Source organism: Chelonoidis abingdonii, chromosome 1 (genome assembly GCF_003597395.2).
Source record: "Chelonoidis abingdonii isolate Lonesome George chromosome 1, CheloAbing_2.0, whole genome shotgun sequence".
In the NCBI taxonomy this organism is placed as follows: Eukaryota; Metazoa; Chordata; order Testudines; family Testudinidae; genus Chelonoidis; species Chelonoidis abingdonii.
In genome coordinates, this window is record NC_133769.1 from 176,614,145 (window position 1) to 176,637,960 (window position 23,816).

The 23,816-nt window shown below is 39.8% G+C and overlaps 1 protein-coding gene across 1 annotated transcript in view; it reads left to right on the top strand.

The window, feature by feature from the left end:
- Positions 1-23,816, top strand: part of EPHA6 (EPH receptor A6) — a 900,076-nt gene that overhangs the window by 270,315 nt on the left and 605,945 nt on the right. The gene's annotated exons all lie outside the window — the stretch shown is intronic.

Consider the following 23,816-nt stretch of genomic DNA (forward strand, 5'->3'; position numbering starts at 1 on the left):
TCGAGATATCGCGTCCAGACCAGACGCGATATTTCGATCCCCGAGCAATCGATTTTAACGCGCCGATCCGGCGCGTAGTCTAGACGTGGCCTATGAATATTATAAGTGCAAGAAGGGCTGGATTGAGCTTTCTACAAAAATCCATCAACTAATCCTCCCAGTAGCCAAAGGAGTGGATAATAGAGAGAAAATTCGAGAGCTCTCTCCTATCAAGAACTGAGCGTACAGTTTCCATAGTGCTCCTATTCTTCTTGGGTTGAACCATCTTTGAATATTTTATTTCATGGTGTTACACTGAAGATTTTACTAGTTCCATTTTTCTTGGCTTGACTAAATTCATAGGAGATTGTTTCCAACAGGACTATGTGCAAAATAGCTAAAACAAGGCAAGATAAATGCATTATCACACGCAGTAAAGCAAAAGAAATGGAACTACAAGAAGTTCAAAAACTTTTCAACACATATGTAGTATGAAAATGTTTGTGTGCCAAATTAATCATAAAATTAAGGGAAGACAATTCAATTATTTCATCCCAGTAGCATATTTTAAGGTGATCAGATTCTAATTGCATTGTAAAATGCCAGTACAGTTGTTACATATAAATAGGTCCATCACTAGAAAAAAATTATCAATATTATGTGGGACGGTAAGTAAGCAGACACAAAGGTCAAAGTATTTGAATTTGTATAACTATAAATCCATGATTTTTGTGTGTACCTACAACTGAAATTGTGTGCAGACATTGGGCATTGTCTGTATGCTGGTTGGGTACATATTTAAAAGCATGCACATGCTGGAAAAAATATGAATCTGATTTATATAAGATATATAGTCATGACCTCAATTAAAAAGCTCCATTATTTAAAAGTATACGCCTTTTATTCACTTTTTATTTATAATTTAACAACTCATTTCTCTCTCAATGCTGTGTCAGACTTACAAGTCCTTTGGTACACCTTTCAGTGTTAAACTAGATGACTGAAAAACTGGTGGCATAGACAGTAGTGGGTGAAGACTTCAATGTAAGTTAAGTCACTCATCATCTATCAGAGGTGAAGCCAGACTAGTTAAAACAAAACTAGGTGTCAGGTCATGCTGTCATATGGGTGTAAGTTGTAAAGTCTGACAAAAATGGCTGAGAATTTAAAAACTGGATGGTAACTGACTGTGAATCCCAGTGATGATTAATCCCAGCAATATTCTAAAGAAAAAGATCAAGCTTGTAGCTTTTTCCATTGCTTCTCACTGACTCAACAGATATCCTAGGCTTCAGAGTTACACACAGATGAATGACAATCCTAGAATCTTATTATATAGATATTCTAGACTGGCACCGAAGAACTAGCCCATACTCTGATTATGAAATGACAAAGCTAGGAGTGGGGAAAGAAACTAATAATTAGTCTATGATTTAGTTTTGTATTTGCATTAAAAAAAATATTTTGTAATTCCTTACTGTAGAAGTAACACATCTTAAATGGTGAAAAAACCTATTAATTACAATAAATATTCCCTAATCTTAGTTGAAGTTTAGCACAGTAAAGTTACTCAAGAATGTGCCTCTTGTAGGTGAAATAATGCTTGCACCTATTCACAGTTAGTATAAAAATAAATTTTGTTCATCAGTCCATTTGGTCCATGAACATTATGGGTATGCATAAAGATTGAGGAGTAAATCCAATTCTCACTTTTCTGGGGTACCCAATAGTTGCAGTTATGAGCTAGGTACTCTCCTGTCTGTATCTAAAGCTTGGATTTTAGGGTCAAGGGCATACTGTAGGTGTACCCCACCACTGCAGCATTTAGCTCCAGAGGATTTCCCCTGGATAGCAGAACTAGAATATCTGCTGCTGCACAGATCCTCTGGTTCCTTACCCTACTCACCTGTAAACATACACAGGTTTGGTGCTGCATTCCTGGCTTTGATGCTGGGTGCCAAAGTGAAAGCCTAATTTGACAATTTATAAAATGGGGGAAATCTAAAAAGGTACAAGTCACATTTCATATATTCCTTGCCTGTTTTAAGGCTGGTTGAGAATAGGAGGAGTTCAAAGGTTTTCCAAAGTATTTCCTCAGGATAGCTTCCACAATTGAAAGATTGTAGACTTGTAAGAGGAAAAGATTTTAAGGAATCATGTCCATTAACAGAAATAGTATTTCCTTTACTTAACCAAAGGCTTGCAACAGTTACCTGACAGCCTGAATAGTGATCTTGCATTTTCTCCCCTATAGTTGAACCAAATCTGTTTTAAATTGAATCCACTGAACTTGGGTGCCTGATTGGCCTCATGGACATGCTGGTGAAATGAAGGAGGCCATAAGGGTTGCCAGCCCTCCAGGATTATCCAGGACTCTCCAGAAATTAAAGGTTAATTATTTAATTAAAGATTTTGTTGTGTGATGACACCACCAGGAATATGTCAAACCAAAATTGGCAGCCTTGGAGGCCAATGAAAGGAAACAGATCAATGATGACAGAAGAGGGAAAGGAATAAGATACAGGAAAAGCGAACTGCCACAAACGGTATGAAACATTGCCAGATACTGCCACATAAGCTGTATATTTTGAGCCAGATTGTGGCTTTTACTCGTGGCTCACCTTTTGAGGACGGGGAAGCGAAGAGGAGCTGTGCTGCAGTAGAAGCCAGAGCCGAAATTTTGGCTGACTCAGCCAGAGCTCTACTGGGTGTTCTAAAGAATTTAAAGTGGAGTGGCAGTTCTGCCATCCTTAGGGAGGCTGCAACATGCACATCCCGCTTCATATATTGGCTTAGTTTGATAGCCAGTACAAAACGGAGGGACACAGGGCCCCATGCTTATTCTCCACCATCCATGTCTCTTTTCTGTTAGTACCACGAAGCACACTAGCTTGGAGCAGTTTTCATGCCGAGGGGGCACAAAGACTGAATTATGCCCAACCCAGATGCAAGGCTAGGAAGGAAAGGCTGTTTGTGCCCTTTTCTCCCATGAATACCTGTGCTGGCCCAATCTGATGCTCAGTTTTTAGACAATTGAATAATTTCCATCAAGCATTAATTTTAAGTGTGCTTTTTATGCATGGATCCAGCAGGCTTTTATTTAATTGTCCATGAAGGCACTAGGTGCTTCTCTGTTGCTACTCATTTGAAGTGGAAGGTGCTCAGATACTATGTTGATGGGAAGCAGTATTAAACCCTATGGCAGTCAGACAGACAGACAGTTCTTATTTATCAATCCATTGCTTATATACAACACCAGTCACCATAGAATATGGACACCTATGGTCTTCATACCTAACTGGGATTTTTCTTTTACATATTTGTCACCTTTTACATTTGTAATTTTTGGTAAATGTTGGTGCTTGTAAAAATGTGTATTCTATATAGGCATGACATGAGCAGGAACTATGCCAGATTCCTTACATAGCTTGACCAATGCCCTTCCAAGTGGCCAGTCCATAAAAGGATACTGTTCTTAGAGAAAGCCATAAGATAAACTAATGAGAGCTTATACAAATCCTCGATTAAAAACTCAACTGTACGCTATGTTAGGAGGTCAGTCCATCTCCCACTGATGCCAGTGGAAGGACTCCCTTTGACTTCAGTAGGAGTGAGGTTGGGCTCCTAGGAAATGGCATATTGTTACCCAGTCTGATAATATATCAAGTGGTTTCCATTTCAGTGCAGATCGCTGCAGTACAGAGGAAACATGAAAAATTAATTGGGCCAGGAAAGGAAATTTTATCACAGAAGCTAGCAATCCAGGAGATTCTCTCTTAAAAACACACAGATTTAAACAATGACAAAAACAAGAAGACATTCCTGGAAAATGTGGCTAGAAATGCATCACAAATCATAAACATATCTAAGAGAGTCTGAAGCCTATATCTGGGGAAATTTATTATTCAAAACAAAAGGTTAATTGTTATTGTGACAGGTTATTCCCCCCCCACTTTCCAGGATGCCACCTGATGTACTGGGATACCACTGAGCTTGCCTGTTCCACCAGCCTGGGCTCCCTTACATTGTCCTGCTGAGCTAGGCCCTCAAGCCTCCTCCAGGTAGGGACACACCCAGCTACAGAAAGACACAGAAATCAGTTCTGCACAGGAAGATTCAGCTAGGGAATTGCCCAGCACTCAAGTGCACACCCCCTCTAGAGTGTAAACCCAAAATTGTATCATCTGTGCAGCATAAGCTCATGAAATTCGCTCCCTCCCTCACTGTGGAGGAAGACATGCACAACTTTTTGCTCCCTAGTTGTGAACTCCACAAACTGGTTTTAGAGAAAACAAAAAACAACTTTATTAGCTACGAAAGACAGATTTTAAATAATTATACAAAATGTCAAACAGATCAAAGCAGATTATCTAGTAAATGAAACAAACACACAAATTAAGCTTAATATACTAAAGAAACTGGTTATAATAGCAATTTCTCACCCTAAATGTTGTTTAAGGTAGATTGCAGAGGTTCTTGAAGGCAAGCTTCTCTTTCTTGCAGCTTAAAACTCTAGGTATTTCTTTCACAGGCCAGACACCCTCTCACCTGAGTTCAGTCTTTTCTCACCCGTTGTCATTGTTTTTTAGATGTTTTCAGCAGTCATCCTGGGGACTGGGGATTCAGTGAAGAACAAACTCTTGATTAAGTCACTTCCCTGCCTTAAACAGGTTTTACATATGGCAGGAACCTTTTGTTTTCCAGTGTAGTTCTTCCCTCCGCCCACCCAGCCCCAACCCAGTGGAAAAATACTGGTACTGTGTCATAAGGTATATTTCCCAAATCTGAACCTTAGCATCAAAAATTTGGGTACCTGCATGAAACCTCTAAGCTTAATTACCAGCTTAGATCTGATAGCCTGCCACCACCCTTCCAAAATATAGTGTTTCTTTCGGGGCACTCTGACCTCCCCCACCTTTCTCCTGGGACCCCAAAGAACCAAATGCCCTTGGATTCTTAAAACAAGGAGAAATAAACCATTCCCCTTTCGCCCTCTCCTCCCAGACTTTCCCTGAGAGAACAGTATTCCTGGCACAGAGAGAAATTAGCCTCTCTTCCCCCTTCCCTCTCCCCTCGTCAGTCCTGGGTTTTACACCCACTCTCGTTGGATAAAACAAAGGGAAACAAGGTGGGGGGGGTGGGGGCGGATGAAGGGGGGCGGGGGGGATGGCGGTGGGGGAAGTCAATCAGGTTCGTTAAAAGAAATCTTTTAATAAAAGAAAGGAAAAAGTAAAGAATTAATCTCCTGTAACTCAGCTGTAATATTGACAGGTCCTATAGTTTACAGACAAAAGGAAGAAACCCTTCCTCCAGTACCACTACAAATCAAAATAATTCCCAGCAACTACAACACATAAAAAGTTTCCAGCCAGATCCACATGTCAATAGAGTAAAAAACAAACAAATTAAAAAGCCTAAATCGCCTTCTACTTATTATTGTGACAGAACTTTAGAGGCTGTCAGTAATTGTCTGGTCCCTTAGCTCCATACCCCCCGAGAAAAGCACACAACAGAACAAAGGACCCACACCCAAAACTTCCCTCCACACAGAGTTGAAAGTATCTTGTCTCCTGATTGGTCCTCTGGTCAGGTGTTTAGTTCCCTGTTTGTTAACCCTTTACAGGTGAAAGAGACATTAACCATTAGCTATCTGTTTATGACATACTGTATCATGGAGTCCAGTATCAAATGACATGATCACATGACCCTGCAGTGTCAAAGAAGCCATGAGTCAAAGGCCATTTGTAGCATCCCAGGAAAGTGGGAGATTAACATCTTCAAAGACTTCTTGTTCTTCCTAATAGTCCATTGACTTGTTCACAGCTAACCAGCCAGACTGTTTGCATTCTGTCTGGTGGGCGGTCCCCACGTGCAAACACTTTTGTAGTACAGATATATAGTCAATATTCCTAACTTTAGATACAGAAATGATACATGCATACACCCAAAGAGGCTGTAACATGACTAGGCATGTTGGGGAGATAACGAGTGGTAGGCTCTATCATTTCAAGGGACAGAGTTGCATATATATTCTCTCTGAACTCTGCAAAATGTGTTTCCCAAAGCTCACTTGTGGTAATGTGGCTCTGCACAGACTCTAACATGGCCCAAATGGGAGGGTCTCTTCGGGGTTCTTTCTCCAAAACACTCAGACTTTGACATGTACAACCGTCTGCAGAGCACCAATAGAATGCTGGTAATATTTCAAACTGAGGAGAAAATCCATGCAAAATTTGAAACTTAATTTGAGCAATATTTTTAACAATATCAGGCATGATATGTAGCATCTTGAGTACTACATGATTTGAAATATGAAAACTGATACATTAACATGAAAGAGTGAATTAATACTTCAGAGCTTGTCCCTAATTTTGCTTCTTTTTAAGGCCAGTGTAGCTGGAGAAAATATTTAAAGTGCCAGAATCCTGTAAAATCTACAGTTTTTCTTTTGAAAATAATCTGTCTGATCAATTCTAATTGATTTTAACCTGTCTGTGGCGATCCAAGTGTACAATTTTCTCTCTTGAGCTGTCACCTGAATGAAAATAATTTAATTCAAACTGGGTATGTCAAATCCTGCAGTGACAATATCATAGTTTGTTTTCACTTAATGCTAGACGAGTGATGTAATTGTTTACCATGGAGAACAATAGAGTAATTGAATTAACTGCTGTTGAACATCTTGCAAATGTTTTTTCTTTCGCTAGTGTTACACTCTGTCACTGCTTTCTTCATTCCATTAGATTAAATGAGAGGTGATTAGGGTTAAAACAGGAAAACAACAAATAAAACTCCTGCTAACCAGACAGATGCGCTCAGATTTACAGTTTGCCAGTCTTTTACAATTCTGTTTATTGGTTTGATTTACTTTATGCAGAGCTGAAAAAATACATATATTCTTTTGCTGGGAAGGCCTGATCTCCCCCCTCTCCTCAAAAAAAAATAAAAATAAAAATAATAAAAAAAAATCCCTAAACTATACATTTTCATCTTACTGATAGTTTTTGCCTGCAAGGAGCTGATGTTGCCTGTTCCTCTTCCTCACCTATTGTTGCGGGTTTTGGTCTTTATACAACAAATATAATATGAAGATACAGCAAGGGCATAGTGGGGATCAAATACTCGTGTTTACTAACTGTACTGTCCTAGTAACTTGTACCCAATATTGCAGGTTTCTAAACACAGAACACACAGAGCACCACTAGAGGCCTCACAGACTATTTAAAGGGATACTACAGCTATCAGAGTTCACTTTTGCAGCAGTGATGTCCTTTTCCCTGGGCTTTCGCTCTCCCATTGTAAAATATCCTTGGATGGGACAATAGGGCTCTTGGAGAACAGTATGCCTGGCCTTCTTCACATCAGTTATAATTATTTTATAAAATTGCACAACACTGACCCAGCATTAAGCTAGCAGTCTTAAACTGGCAGAACAGTCACTTTTATTCTTTTAGCACTGTATGAATTTTTGAATATTTCCAAGTGTGACAGAGATCCCTTTCGCAAAGGGTCCCCTATAGTTTACAAACAACTCTCACCTCAGTCCTGACAAACTCATTACACCAAATATGTGTCTTGCAGGATATTTATTCAAAAAGAGTAACATGTAAGGTAACCAGAGAAAGCTTCTAACTTGTCAAGATTCATAATCATTGTGAGATGTATGCATGAGTAATATTTAAGGAATAAAGTATTTATATTGCATGTATGTGTAACACTGACAGACCATGGTTGTTGGGATTGAACCTAGGACTTCAGGAGCTTAGTGCATGAGCCTCTACTGGCTGAGCTAAAAGCCAACTTACTGTTAGCTAAGGCTGTAAAGCAGACTCATTTTATCTTTTTCTCTAAGGGTCTCGGTGCCACTAGATGGGACAGAACACCACACCCAGGAGGTATGTGGGTTACATATGCTTAAGGGACTTAAAGTAAAAAATAGTCACCGGGATATCTCAATAATGGCCCACTCGGGCAAGTGGGAGTTGTCACCCCAGCCTGTCTGGCCAGCGATACAATGCAAGGTATAATTGTTTAGCTTTTGGAGTACTCAGGCTTTAAATGGGAAACCATCAGAGGCAAGGACACACAGTCAAAACAACTTCAAGGTAAAAAAAAACAAACTGTTTTGAGTATAACAGAGTGAGGAGAAGTAAACTCTGCATCCCTTCACTGAGGAAGCCCTTAAGGAAGACATTCATGAACACTTGCTTTGTGTGAAACCAGCCAGCTCTTCAAAACACTGAACTTGGGGGGGCGGGGGTGATCTACTTTACTAGATAGGAAAGGTAACCATTAATAAGTATAGACCCAGGTTTGATTTTTTATGGTTTAGTTTTGTGTTGTAACCAATTGTTTCCATCACTTTCTCTTGTTTCTAGTTAAATCTGTATTCTTTCTTAAATAAACCATTTCTTTTATTTATTATAAGGTCTCACAAGTTCAGAGGGTTACCTTGCACCTCATAGAATCATAGAATATCAGGGTTGGAAGGGACCTCAGGAGGTCATCTAGTCCAACCCCCTGCTCAAAGCAGGACCAATTCCCAACTAAATCATCCCAGCCAGGGCTTTGTCAAGCCTGACCTTAAAAACCTCTAAGGAAGGAGATTCCACCATGTCCCTAGGTAACCCATTCCAATGTTTCACCACTCTCCGAGTGAAAAAGTTTTTCCTAATGTCCAACCTAAACCTCACCATCATGGAGCAGAGGCTCTGGAGTTTCTGTGAGTAGCAATGTAAGAGGCTGAATATCACAGGGAAATGATTCAAAGGGATTGAGGGGCCCCAGTTGTTAACCTGCAACCTGAAGTTAGGGCTGGCATAGCCCAGAGAAGAGGGCTAAAAGGCTGGTGGGCCAGGAAGCTGATGCCTTGCTACCACAGGAAAGACTCCCCCTCACTGGAGGCAGGGGTAACAAAAAGTGACTCTGTCCTGGGTACCTGAGAACCATCACAACAAGTAAATCTTCTAAATAGTTTGAGGTAAAATTAATTACAAACTGGGTCATTTAAAAAATTTAGGATCTTTGTCACTCTTTTTGTCCTGAATTATCTTAACAATGGAATAATGCAGACACTTAACACATGCTTTATGGTTAAAATTAACTGAAATCACATAGGTGATATTAAAAAAAATTGGAAATAAACTAAATTATTAAAAATGTATCTAATTTTTAGGATTGTTTTGGCTACAGGCAGGCTCATCTAACTCTTAAGTGGACCCTATGTGACAGAGATAACTCAGCCAATCACCACCCTTCTTCTACAGTTAATTTCCATACATTTATTTTGGACGTAATGAGTTAATAATATGAGATAGATTAGACGTGTATTGAGAGATTTCAAAATGGATTGTGTATCTCAACTTTCATTGCCCTTTAAAGATTTTCTCTGCATCTTAGCTTGGACATCAGTTTCTGTTGCTCCATTTCACATTGAAGCATCACTTCTGGTGAAACGAAGGTAGGAGCAACAGGGGAACCCATAAAACACAGACACTGGGAGTTGGGGACTAGGCTGTCTTTGCCTGCCCCTTCTTTACAAAGCACCAGTCTCAGAAACACAGTTTCTGAACCAATAAATCAATTGTAAATTAAGGCCAGATTAACCAGTATGCTTCAGCTGCTTTGCACTACTCTGACAATGCAAAATAGCTGTAAACCCAGTTTAACTGACTCCTGTACTCTGCCTAGTTTATACTGCTTTAGCATATCAGTGAGTCTGCCCTTAAAAGGTAATTTAAAAATATATTATTTAAGGCTAACACTTTGTATTTTCAATTAATTAGAAATATTCTGTGGTTACATTCTTGTACATTTCTTGTTCATCTATAAAATCTTTAATTTAAAAAAAAACTAAGAAAATTCCCAGACAAAAAAATGGAATTAGTGTTGAGAGTACACATCAGTACCTTAATGGTGAAAGGTTTTACAGTAAGTGTTGTAATTATTCAAAATCCAAGCATTACACGCCCAGGCAATTTAGAGATGAGGTTACAGTTAAAAGAAATTCAAACTTTTTAAAATAAGAAATACAGAGTTAAGATACCCAAACAACCTTAACTGTACCCTGTAGTGATCCCATGAGGAGGGATAAAAAAGGGGAGGGGAAATCTAATATTTAAAAATCAGTTTCTTCCAATCTGGGACCAAACTCATTAAAATGCCTTAATATAATGTGACAAGCAGAGTGTATTAATATATTTTATTGGACCAACTTCTGTTGGTGAAAGAGACATGATTTGAGATACACAGAGCTCTTCTTCAGATCGATGTAGTTTGAAAGCATGTTTCTTTAACCAACAGAAGTTGGCCCAATAAAAGATATTACCTCACCCACCTTGTTTCTCCAATATCCAGGGGTGAACACAGCTACAACAACATTTCAACATTAATATAATGTGTGTGATTATTGCATGAATTTCCAAAGCAAGTATGGTTTGGGAAATAATTACAACATATCTGTTATGTTTTTCATCTTTAAATTGCTAATATATAGTGTGAACCTCACTCCACCTTAACATAGGTTTTGCCAGGTAATATGTAATGTTTGCATCTTTACATATATTTGTGTATAAATGGGCATGTACAATCTCATATCTATATGTTCTTACATATATAGTGGTGATAAGCTTGTGATAAATTGCCAAACTATGGGATAAACTGTATTTATTGTCCATTTTTGACAGTTTGTCCTGGACTCTGTCTATCTCCTCTGAGATGCCTACTACTAACATTCAAAATGGCTACAGTTTTTTTTTAAATCCTGCCAGATAAAATTTCTTTTTTTGCCCAAACTATATAGAAATCCTCAAATGTAACTCCTGTATCTCCCTGCAAAAAACATTACAAGGCTAATGACTCTGGATGGACAACAATCAGTGCTGAACCAGCTTTAAGATCCGATAACTCAGGGTATTTGGGGCTAGGAATAGGAGCATAATATCATTGGACCGGTTATCTCAGTTTCCACTACAGGATGTAAGCACTAGCTTTTAATCCTGCAAAGGCCTGAGATGTTGGACCTTAATATGCTATTTCTGATTAATAGAAAAGCTACATAGTCATTTTTAGAAGATTTTCAACTGGATTAATTATAATTTGCCTGTTATCTGAGGCCTGTGCAGTTGGATTCATGGCAACTCAGGTTTTACAGGATGAAGGCTACAAAATTAATCATAAATTTAAAAACTTGCTCAGACATGGCTAGGATAGATATTTTGCTAAGTATGTACATGTAACTCAGGTTAATGGGTCTGACGAAAAAGGGAGCCAAGCTCATTGCTGGGTAGATGAGAGATGGGGAAGACTATAGTACGCGCACCTCACCAAAGTGGAGCCTTCTGATTGTAAACTCTAGGGCAGTGATCCCCAATGTGCCCGCGGGTGCCATGGCATTTATGTGTGCCCGCCTAGTGCCCAGCAGGGGACCTGCTGGGGACAGAGAACTCAGGCTGCGGGCGCGGTGTTCTCTGTTTTTGGCACATGCGGGGCTTGCCTAGTTCCTAGCAGGGGAGAGAAGCTGCGGTCCCACGCCTGCCAGGGACAGAGAACTCTGGGGCTGCAGGTACCGGTTTTCTCAGTCCCTGGCAGGTGCGGGACCGTGGCTTAAGCTGGAGAGAAGCCGTGACCCCATGCCTGCTGGGGACAGAGAACTCTGGGGCTGCAGGTGCTGGTGTTCTTGGTCCCCAGAAGGTGCGGGGCCCACCTAGTGCCCAGCAGAGAAGAGAATCTGGGGCCCCGCGCCTACTAGGGACAGAGTACTCCAGGGCTGCGGGCACCGGTGTTCTCTGTCCTTGTTGCTTTTCTCCGGCTTATCTCTTCTCTCTGGATTCATATATTATGTAATATTAAATATGTTTTTTGTATTATTTAATATACAAATACAAAATAAGCCTTGAAAAACTGTTGGCACCCGCCACGCTCTTCTGAAAATGTGAATGTGCTACTGGTCACACAAAGGATGGGGACCACTGCTCTAGGGTAAAGAAGGCTGACTAAGAAAATTTGATGGGGGATGAGAGGAGGACAACTCTGTCTGAGAGAGCACGGGAGATCTCCTGAATGTCTGTCTCTGCCTGAGGCATTTTCTATTTTGCCCTGAATGGGGTTTGTCAAACTACTTTGGGGGAGCACAGTAGGACTTAGGGGGCCTCCTCACTATTTTTATGTTGTGAGTACTTTTTCCACTGTGAGTAACACCTTTTGCTGATTCAGAGAGGTTAGCCCCCTGGGAGAATCGACACCAGGATTGCCAATACTGCAGGATTGTCCTGGAGTATCCAGGAATTAAAGATTTAATTTTTAATTAAAGATTGTCAAGTGGTGAAACTTCCTGGAATAAGTCCAACCAAAAATGGCAACCCTAATTGATACTCTCATCATCTTGTTGCACTCAAGCACCTTCCGTGGGTTCCTCCACAAAATGGGAATCAACTAGTATGGAATAAACTGGACTTGTGAATTCAGAGGAATCAACCTGGAGGGTTGTGTTATTTGTGGGTTGTATGGTGTTACTGCTGTTCCGCCTCCAAATCCTCCATCTTCTTCCTTTTAATGTGTCCTCTGTATTTCCCTTTATAATTAAAGGGTACCTTGATTAATGGTTCATCCATTATGGAAGTGTCAGAGAGTATAGATATGAAGGTACCAGGCTAGTCATAGGGATGAGTACCCTTCAGGGATAATCAAAACCTTATAGGTAGGAAAGGTAGGGTTCCTGGCTACCATAAATAGTTGGGTGGAAGCACCACCCATTAGTGGCTAAGAACTCATGTCATTGAAACCCACTGCAGCCAAAATAGAGAGTAACAAGGTAAGGGCTCCTGTTGATGATTAGCTGCCTTTAGAGGTATGGTGACCCAAAAAAACCACCTTATATACATACTCCAATATATAATGATATGTTTAAAGATTCCCTTTGTACATGTTTGAGATAGCTTCATTACTCATGTAACCCTTCTGCCAGAGTTGGCAGAAACAAGGGCCAGATTCAGTATCTAGGAGTTCCTTTTCAATAACACACAATACAAAACCAGCTCGAGCCCCCACCTAGTGACCTGGGACAATTACATACCTCCCCCCGGGCGCCTCTAAGAAGCAATACTTCCCCTCTTGCAAGCACAGAGTGTGAGTGTAGCAAAAGCCTTCTAATAAAGGAGGAAAACAATGTGGCACTATGTTGGGGAAACCCCACAAACAGGCTTCATAACACAAAACATGAGCAAAAGACCCACCCCCAAGTAAGTTGGGCAGTGTCCTTTTTCCCTCAGGATCTTAAATCCAGCAACCCACAAGTCACCCAACTCACAGTTGCTGTCCTTGGTCAGTTCAGCCCCAGAGTTCAGAAGTTCATCAGCAGAGTTCACTTCCCAGCTTGGGTGGAAGGGCTTGGAGGAGGCATAGAGGAACTTTACACTGTCCGCTGCTAGGGCCCTTGATGGCTGATTGCCATGCCTCTCTGGGGGTACTGTTCCAGTCCTCTCCACCAGCTGTTTCACTAGCCATGCCTCTCCACCAGCTGCTTTCAACTGTCAGTGATTTCAGCTGTTAATAGGGGAGCCTCACTGCTGGTCCACTTGGATAGTCTTATTGCAGCAGAACCACTAGCCCAAAGTAGACCTAATGCTTAGATCTACGTATCCGTGATTTCAGCTCTATGGCATGTAACAAGACTCCTAATTGAGTCTAAATTAGCTCTGTTATTATACAGTGGAGAGAGGAAGGATCAAGGGGGTGTTTGGGACCCACACTCCCAGGTACAAATACCTGTCATAAGAACATAAGAACGGCCGTACCGGGTCAGACCAAAGGTCCATCTAGCCCAGTATCTGTCTACCGACAGTGGCCAATGCCAGGTGCCCCAGAGGGAGTGAACCTAACAGGCAATGATCAAGTGATCTCTCTCCTGCCGTCCATCTCCATCCACTGACAAACAGAGGCTAGGGACACCATTCCTTATCCATCCTGGCTAATAGCCATTTTTGGACTTAACCACCATGAATTTATCCAGTTCTCTTTTAAACACTGTTATAGTCCTAGCCTTCACAACCTCCTCTGGTTGTCCCAGCCTCTCTCAATTCACTGGGCTTTGGAACCCATGTCCCTTGCCTAGCGAGTGCTGCTTAGTTGAGAGTGAGTCCCTTAGTCATAAAATGCCAAGTACAGATCTACTGTCCTTGATTCACATAACCAGGATAACAACCCTTTATTACTCCTATCCCAATAACAAAGAGACTGGGGATCCCACAACAGCCAAAGTGACCACAGCCCACACCAGATGTCAGGGGAGAGCTCATTCTGATTCTGCTTACGTCCATATATAATATGGACATCCCAAATGTGTGTAAACATAACCTGTATACCACAGAGCACTAGTACCTATGTTTATGTGTATTTTGTATTGCCTGTATACAAGGCTTGCCTACATGTAAAAGGCTAGAATGACACAGCTGCCGTGTGACTGCCGTGCTGATATAATGCTTCAGTGTTAGCCGTATCTACCCCAACGGGAGGGGTTCTCTCATTGGTGGTGTAGGTTATCCACTGCCCCAAGCGATAGTGGCAAATTTGGTAGACGAATTCTTCTCTCAACCTAGTGCTGTCTATACAAAGACGTAGATTGGCTTAACTATGTCGCACAGGGCTGTGGATTTTTCACACCCTGAGTGACATAGCTGGGTCAATATAATTTTCTAGTGTAGACCAGCTTTTGGATAGAGATCAAAATACTTATAAATGAAATATGACTGACTTTGTACAAGGACTGAGATATCTTTTTTGTACTGTAAGCAGTAATACTGCATTGGCAGGAGAATAGCATATTCTGAAAGTCTTTTGCATATTTAATTGCTATGAAGTTGACATTAAACACGTTTCATTGATTTATTTGTAAACGAATACAATATAAAGCCTCTCGATTAATTGTGAACTCCTGGATTCCTTTTGGACTGTAACACTGAGGTCTTTAATATAACTGAAACTACTAAAGGGCTTTTTAAATTATATGACCTCTTCTTTTGATAATGCTAGCCTTCGTCTTATTTAGTTGCTGTGTGCTTTGCCCATTGATAGGTTTTACATTTATTGTAAAACAAATATAGTACATCACAATATGAGTTTTTGCCAACTGTTTTTGTATAATTATCTGAAAAGGCCTTGTCCCACAGGGCTTAAATTGGTACTGATCCACCACAGTTATGATAAAATACCTGTAATATAAAGACACAAATTCCAATTGTATCCTATTTTCCTACACTTCTAAAACCCATGTTTCAAACTGATTTCTAGTGTGTTGTATTATATTTATATTGCAGCCAACTGAACAAAATACAGCTGTTGCTTGCTAAGCAGTCAAGAAAAGTTTTCTTTCTTTTAAAAAGAAAACAACTTGTTCTCACATCTTCTGTTTTCTGCTAATATTTTCTGATTAAATTATGCTGATATTATTTGGCTATCCAAATCTGGGTATTGCTTGAACTTTGGTTGTTAAGAAGGGGAGTGTTGCATCCCAGAGAAGTGTCAGGGCTAAAGCTTAAAGTTTGAGAAAAAGGCACAAACGAATACTTAATTTTTTTTGTTTTTTTTATAGTAGAGTACAGCAGGGCCCACCCGTAGAACAGCTAGTATTTAACTCCTACCAGACTCACTGCTCCTTGTCTTTGAGAAGCATGAGGGAGGGAGGCTTTAGCCCAATCCTATGACAAAAGGACTGTGTGTGTGTTTGTGTGTGGAGGGGATCCGCTCTTGCTAACCCTGCAGGAAGTCTTTGAATATGTGGCTCTCCTTCCATCCCTCTACCATCCCAGCAGAAGGCTCCCTGTGGAGAATGCCTAATTTCGGCCACCTCAGCAAAACCCACCCCTGCAATAATAGGGACCCAATACATAAAGCTCTGTTAGTGGGAGCAGCAGACAGTTCAAAAACAGGGACCATTTCTCCAGGGGAGGGGTTGGCAGGCCCCCATAGGACTTCTTTGCTGATGTGATTCAGTATGGCATGAACCATTAGCGACCAGAGAGGAATCATCCTTAGCCACCCAGTGCTGAACAGCAGCAGCCTTTTCTTCTGCCCTGTAGTGACCCCCAGAACCACATAATTGTGATTTACACAGTTTAGTGTTTGTGGTCAAAGATTAAATCAAACTGATTTTTAAAGATACCTTAGTTCCCTCCCCCCCCATTTTATGGCTTCATTATGTGGCAGACTTAATTTGGATGCTCTAAATGTATATTTCCATATTTCAACATATTTTGATTTATTTTAAGATTAATCTTAAGTCTTCATTTCCTGAACTCATAACACTTGGTTTTAGGATAATTCCAACTTTCTAGTAATATATATTTTACCTTATATATCAGGTAAAGACCTGATACATGCTCTTAACCTTGACTTTAATATTAATGTATTTTTTTCTGGGAATTTCCTTGTGTTTTGGTAACTAAAAATGTCATACACAAACACTAAAGGAGATGCTAAAATATAGTATTACCATGAGATATTTCTAAAGATTTGATTATATGAAGTAACCTCTTTAATTTTTATGGCCATACACCTTTGTTGCTTTATGCTACTCTGGAGAATCACAAAGCACACACTACTCTCCATTCCTCTGCAATCCTTCCCCTCAATCATTCCTCCCTGGTATTCTTCACTCTCTTCTACACATACAGACACAGTTTTCCCTACCTTCCTGAGCAGATGTGGCAGGTCTTGTAGCTTTTGAAAAAAAAATTGTTGTAAGATTAACGGTAATATTTTGCCATTATTTTTTAATAACAGAAAGTTTATCTGTAACCAGATGCTGATGCATAAAATCTCATCAGTAGAATGTCCTCTAGACAGTATTTGGTCCTGCCATGAAAGCAGGGGACTGGACTCAATGACCTCTCGAGGTCCCTTCCAGTCCTAGAATCTATGAATCCTTCAGAGAAACTCATAAAGAATTGCCCTGTTTCAGAAAGGCCTTCATTTTCATTGTTCTCAATGAGACTGAAGCCATGGGCTGCTCTTGCTTCTGGTGTCGTCTTTCAGAATGGCTACCACCTCCTTCTGTTCCCAGTAGGAATGAAGCAAAGATGCTCTCAGGGCAGATGATGGTTCCCTATGCTGAGACAAGCAGAAGTTGGAAGGTGTGTAGTGAATGAGGCAGGGGTCTGCAGGAAGACAAAGTCAGGTCTGATGGTTAAGGCAATTGAATGCTACACTGGAATATTTCTTTATATTCCTGCCTCTGCCAAAGAGTTCCTATGTGATATTGGGCAAGTCACTTAAAGCAAACTTTTCATAGATGGTCATTAATTGTGTGTTCCTCATTTTCTGGTTGTCCAACTTGAGACCTGAGAGTGTGAATCACAGAAGTGCTGAGCAATCTCATCTGCAACGGAAGTCAATGGAAGTTGTGCTTTAAATGTTTAAAATGCTGCACAATGCTTAGTACTTGAAAAATCAGTCCGTGGGTACCTTAAATTGGGCATTCAACATTCACGAATACTTTTAACCCTAATTTTGCTGTTCTCCTGTTCCCTGTCTATAAAATGAGGATAGTATCACCCCCTTACCTCACAGAAGCTGTAGCAGAGAGATCTGCCACTTTAGGGACAGTAGGGGCTGGGGTCCAGCCAGCCCTATTCCGAGGCAATGGATCATTAAAGAGCAGGTGCTTTGGGACTGAAAGTCTGAGGAGAGGATAACCAGGCCCAGTTGGGAATGGGAGCCTGGTGACTTGAGTAGTGGGGACTGCCTGCTATAGACTATAAAGGAAGGAAACCTGGAAACAGCAGGGGCCTAAGCCCAAGTGATGGGGGACTGTGAGCTTTAAAGATCAGCAAAACATTTAGGGAATAGACCAGCTCATACACATGACCCAAGGAAAAGGACCTGGTTTACCTGTTGGTTGTAAGTTAAACTATTTTAATTTGGGGAACAAAAAATCCACACTGAAGAAAGGGGACTGAAATAATGCTCCTGGTGAGCATTTTATGTCCTTGCTGACTGGTGAGTGGGGACCCATCTGCTTCCAGGTGTGATATAAAAATAAATTCCTCAGATACTATAGTGATGAGCACCATATAAAAGCCCATGAGGAAATTAATAATTGGAGTGTTTGACCTTGCAACCTTAATAATGTTCTTTTGCGAATTTAATATATAGATTTTTAGGTTATAGGTTTTACTAATTTAAACAAAAATGGAGTGGAGGAAAGGGAGCTCTCTCCACAGTAGGTGTTCTCTGCTACTTGCTTCTCTCTTCTGCTTTTTCTTTACTTAGCTATCTTAATCACATGCATCTCCTTCCACTTTTTAAAGCACAATCTCAGTGATGCCTGCCTTAAGTTCTTCTCTTTACCTACCTTATCCGGGTCAGTTTAATTTTCCCTAATGAGGTGCCTGCTATCTGTCTGGCTTAAGTACAACCCAGAATTCTTCGCATGGCTAAGTCAAATGGCTCTGAGCTGCTATAGAGTTCTGAGGCAAAACAACACTTGCAGCTACATGGATTTAATCAGGATATCATTATGGGAAGACAAAAGTTATTTTTAAGAAAAATCTAGTTCATCCTTAGAAGTGTGTTGTCAGTTTCCAAGTGGAATGTGCTAGCAGGAGTAGTCAGGAGTCAGAAGCACTCCAGGATAATAGTCATAGCACTTAAATGAGCCAAAGTTCCTGGACTTGGAAAATCTTGGGGCATGGGTGAGCGCTGGAGGCAGGTACTGGCTATGCATCATCAGAAGAGTCCCTTCAAAACAGGAAGCCAATGAAGGGAGCAAGAAATAGAAATAAGCAAGTCTCTAAAATAAAAATTAAATTTGAGGCAGGCTGAGGAGATATAATTAGATGGTCGGGGAAGAAGTCTGCAGTTGAGTGTGGAGCGAAAGCTTAGATTTTAAAATAATAAAACTGTAAGAGTTATTCCAAACTGTCTGAAAAGAATCCTGATAATTATTTTTAAACTTGAGAGCTGTCAGTACATTTTGTGGCAATACCAATTTCCAGTCTGATTTGCTGGTTTTACCTTGTTCCTCCAGTCAAAATACAGGATTGAAATGTGGATTTCTAGGGTAACTAATTTTGAAGATAAACATAAAAAGTCACCTTGTTGACTCACTGATGATGACTTAAGTTCAAATCGCATACTGATTTGAGGAAGCTAAATAAAAAGAAATAAACTTGGGCGGTAGAATGGACAGCAAAGATGATCTTCTGTGATAGAAGCCTGTGTATTCTCTACCTCCTGCTCCCTCTTTTGCTCTCTGTCTCGCTTACCAAAATGTATGGTGGTAAAGTCTTGTAGTCATTTGCAGCCATGTTTTCAACATAAGTATGTGTAGGGTGACCAGATGTCCTGATTTTATAGGGACAGTCCCAGTATTTGGGGCTTTTTCTTATATAGATGCCAATTACCCCCCACCTCAGTCCGAATTTTTCACACTTGCTATCTGGTCACCCTAAGTCTGTGTACAGTGTCCTTCAAGGCTATGCATCTCAGCCTACCCACTGCCAACTGTTGTATAGGGAAGCAAGTCAGCTGGCACTATCCAAAGAGCCCAGAAATGAGAGTGAGCCAAAACATCCATTCCCAAAGCTTTTTGGAAGAAATAAAAGGTGGTGGTGGAGGAAAGGGAGTTACGGGCAATTTCTCAACAGACATCAGATGAAGGGAAAGGAAGGGAGGGTGACGTGTCCTATGGAGGGCATGCAAAATAAAGAAATTAGATAGATTTGATAGGAAATCTACATTTTGTTTGGGTTCTCTTGGTCTTTGGGGATTCATATGAAGTTCCAAATAAACCACAAGGGCAAAATTAAATTTCCCATTTTGTTTGCTGAAACAACAGGAAACTAAAGCTGCTGGTCCATTCCAATTCTATATTGAAATATCTGAAAATTAGGGTTTATACGTGGAGTGTGGGGCACAAATATAGTCTTTCACTGTAGAATGGTTTCCACTGAGTCTTTGGAATAAAACAAGTGAAACAATACTCATTCCTTAGAGGACAAGTGAAACTTTTAGGCTCCAGGTCTGTATAATATCACAAACACCATTATGAGATCACTGAAGTGATTTAGAGCTAGCCAAAGGCCTTTATTCATCTCTGACACTGGAGTAAATTAGTATATCTCTACTGATTTCAATGGAGTTATGTCTGATTTACATCAGGGCTGGTGAGAGGTGAATCAGGACCACATTTTTTGAATTTGATCCCAGGCCATATTATTATTATTTTATTTATTTTATTAGGCTTTCAAATAAGAAAAACATATTATTTTCATCTATTTATACAAACTCCAAATTGCTGTGAAATGCTTTTCCATTCCTTTTTGCTAGAAGCAGGTAGTTACTGTGATTTTTCTGCTACAGCTGATGAGGCAAACCTTTATAGAGATTTTGGCAGATATTACTCCTGCATATAGAAGAATAGATAATGCACTTAGAAAAAGCTCTCCGGACTCTTGTGAATCTTTTTATATCAACTAATAAATTTAGGAAGTCTTAGCTTGACAGTTTCCACTAATTAAAATTCACAAGCTGAAGTGTCTTATTTATAGAAAAACCTTTGTCTGGGTCATTAGCTTTTAGAAACATTTGTAATCTTCCAGGAATTTGATTCCATTGGTAAAGCACAGGGGGCTGCTCGCAGGCACTTAAATAAACAGTGGAATACTTAAGCATGGCACTATGAAGTAAAGATATGAGGCTGGGGTTGTTGGTTGAAGTGCCATAGCAATGAAGGAATTGTCCTTGAGGCTTTTACAACGTATAGCTGAAAAGTTACAATAAGAAAATGACTGCTCCAAACTGTGATAAGAACTTGCATTAAAAATGACAGTCCTGATTCTGATCAGTCATGAGTTTGCACTTAGGTAGTCCTACTTACTTCAGTGGGAATCACTCCTGGTTTAAACCTTTGAGCTAAGACAAAAGCCCACCCAAAGTTTGATACGAATTAACTGTTGAAATAGTTTAACCCTTTCGTGACGTATACGAAGTAGTTCTTCATTAATTCTCACTTTTGTTTCACTAAACCACAAATTTAATGCTGTACCTCTGACAAAAGGTCTCAGCTCCAGCCAGTATGGCTAAGATAGAACAGCCACATGCTATAATGAAATATTATCTGAGTAAAAGTTCATTATTTTTATAAAATATGCAAGGTTAGAAATCCATACAAATTTTAGTGGCCTGTTTGATATTGTAGCCACTTTTATGAAGAGTAAATTGAAAAACAAAAAACCAAAAACAAACTGGCACTTTTCAACAAAGTATGTGGTTAATGTATGTACTTTTAATCGTATTTGCTCATTTTCTTTGTAATGCACAACTTTCAATAATCCACAAGTCTCAAAGTCATCATCATGAAATAGTAAAGTTCTGCCATAAACAGATGTTCTCCCAATAATTAATTTAATTGGTAAATAAAAATGCAATGAAGAGGAAAGGAAAACAATTAATGGAAATGACAGTGAGTGGTCAGAATAAGTAAAGAAGGAATGACAAAGGAGAAGAAGGGGAAAAGTTCAGAGTAAAGGAAACATGAACTAGACAGGCATGGAAGTGCCCAATCAGATTATATTTTTGCCTCTAAGGAATAAAAAAAGTTTATTTATCTCACAGCTTTTAGAAGTTGTGAGGAAGAGGGTAAGACATGAGGGGGAAATGACCAAACAGATTGGTTAGGCAGCAACTAGCCTCTGCCCGTTATTCTAGCTGTGTTGCATAAGACTAGAGAGAGACTTATTATTACTGAGTTTTCCTTTTTGTGATTGAGAGTTTCATCAAGGGAAAATTCTCCTCTGGGAATTTGCTGTTTTAGATTGCATTTTTAGGCTTGACAATTCAACTTTTTAGGTAACTATTAACAAAAATTGTGAAACAGATGATAATATCCTTCAGATTAACTTAACATTAACTAAATCTAAAACAATTTCCTTTGCTTCCTGGTCTTTGAAGAATGAAACAATAATAGTAGTCTAGTGTGATTAAAGTGGTTTAAACATAAAATGTGACTTCTATTTAAACTGCTGTAATTTAGATTCTAGATATGCCTTTTAAAAATAATCCTCTAGTTTGTCAATATATTTTTAATTGCTATTCTTTTAAATATAGGTGCCAATATTTTGGCATTTTGCTAGGGTGGAACCAGCCAGGGAACACTTATTTACCAAGCAGCCCTGTCACCAAGGCCCCAGCACTCTGAGGTGATTTGGTCCTGAAGTCAGTGGCAGTCTCCCTGGATTCTGACACATCCTGGTAGAATTCTGCTACAGATTCAGATGATTTATACTGTAGATTTTTATTGATTTAAGTATGAAAATGAATAATAAAATCAGTTCAGTAGCCCCTGTGCTATTTATTTCAGTATCAAATTCCGTTTATTTGTAAAAAGAACAGGAGTACTTGTGGCACCTTAGAGACTAACAAATGTATTTGAGCATAAGCTTTTGTGGGCTACAGCCCACTTCCACACCTTCAAATTTCAGTATACCACAAATTTTTTTTATTGAAAGTGCCCAAATGCATCATAACAGTTGTTGGAGGGAGCAGGAGGAAATGGTGAGCTTAATGATAGGCTCTGCCTTTTATAGGCAGAGCCTTTGGAAGTACAACTTCCATTAGGAGGCATTTCCCTTTGTTGAGGGAAAGCACTAGTTATATTTCCCTGAACATAGGAAACCCTCACCCACTGCAGTCTGAGTCCCAGTAGCTCTGACTATAAAGGCCAGCTTTAGTATGCATGTTGGTCCTTATCCTGGGAGGTGAAAGCAGGGTAGTGGCTTTTTCCTAGGATTGGTTGACAAAATGTAGTTTCCATCAAATTTTTCCATGGGAAAAAATGCCCATTTTGGCCAAAAAAAAAAAAAAAAAAGTGAGTTTCTAATGGAAAACCTAAACAAAAAAAAATCATTTTGAATTCATGTTTCTGCTTAAAATGTTTCATTTCAACTTTACATTTTGAAACAAAGTGGTTGAAGAATTTTGTTTCGAAATCAAATTTTTCAGAATATTTTTGTTTGCAGTCTTTTGAATTTGGCTGCTTCAGGGATTAAAACAAACATCACAGCAGAATTTTCCATGGGATGTTTTCTGACAAGCTGTACTTTCCTGATAGATCCTCATATGCTGTAGGGATTTGGAGGGCTGGATAGCAGTAGGCTCCAGACCATGGTAGAAAGAGGTATGGGCCTGATGCCCCCTTACACTCTCCCTTGAAAATGATTTAAAGGAAAGGGTGATAAAGGCCAGGCCTCCTCTACAGGAGGGTTTCCAAAGGTATTTTGGAGAGTGAAGGGTGAACAGGTGCAGTCAACTTGAGGGTGATATAGCAGAAAACTGAGGATAGGGAGGAGAAAAGGACATAGAGTAAATGGTTGGAATATAACCATTCACAAATACTTGAAGGCTGTAAACAATCAGAATGGAGATAAACTATTTATTGGATGGAAGGTATAAGTAGGAGTAATAGGATGAAATTAAGAAAGAGGAAATTTTAAGCTAAATATCATGGAAATGTTCGTGACAGATCTATTAGCCAGTGTAATAGTCCCCCAAGAGAAGTGGTGGAGGCCTAATCAATTAGCATGTTTAATACTGGACTGAACAAAACATTAATTAAATGTCCAGTAGGGAACAATCTTGCACTAATAAGAAAATAAAGTTAGATGACCCAATGAGATTTTTCTACCTCCAGAAAAAGCAGCAGAGAATCCTGTGGCACCTTATAGACTAACAGACGTTTTGGATCATGAGCTTTTGTGGGTGAATACCTACTTCGTCAGATGAATGTAGTGGAAATTTCCAGGGGCAGGTATATATATGCTAGCAAGCAAGCTAGAGATAACAAG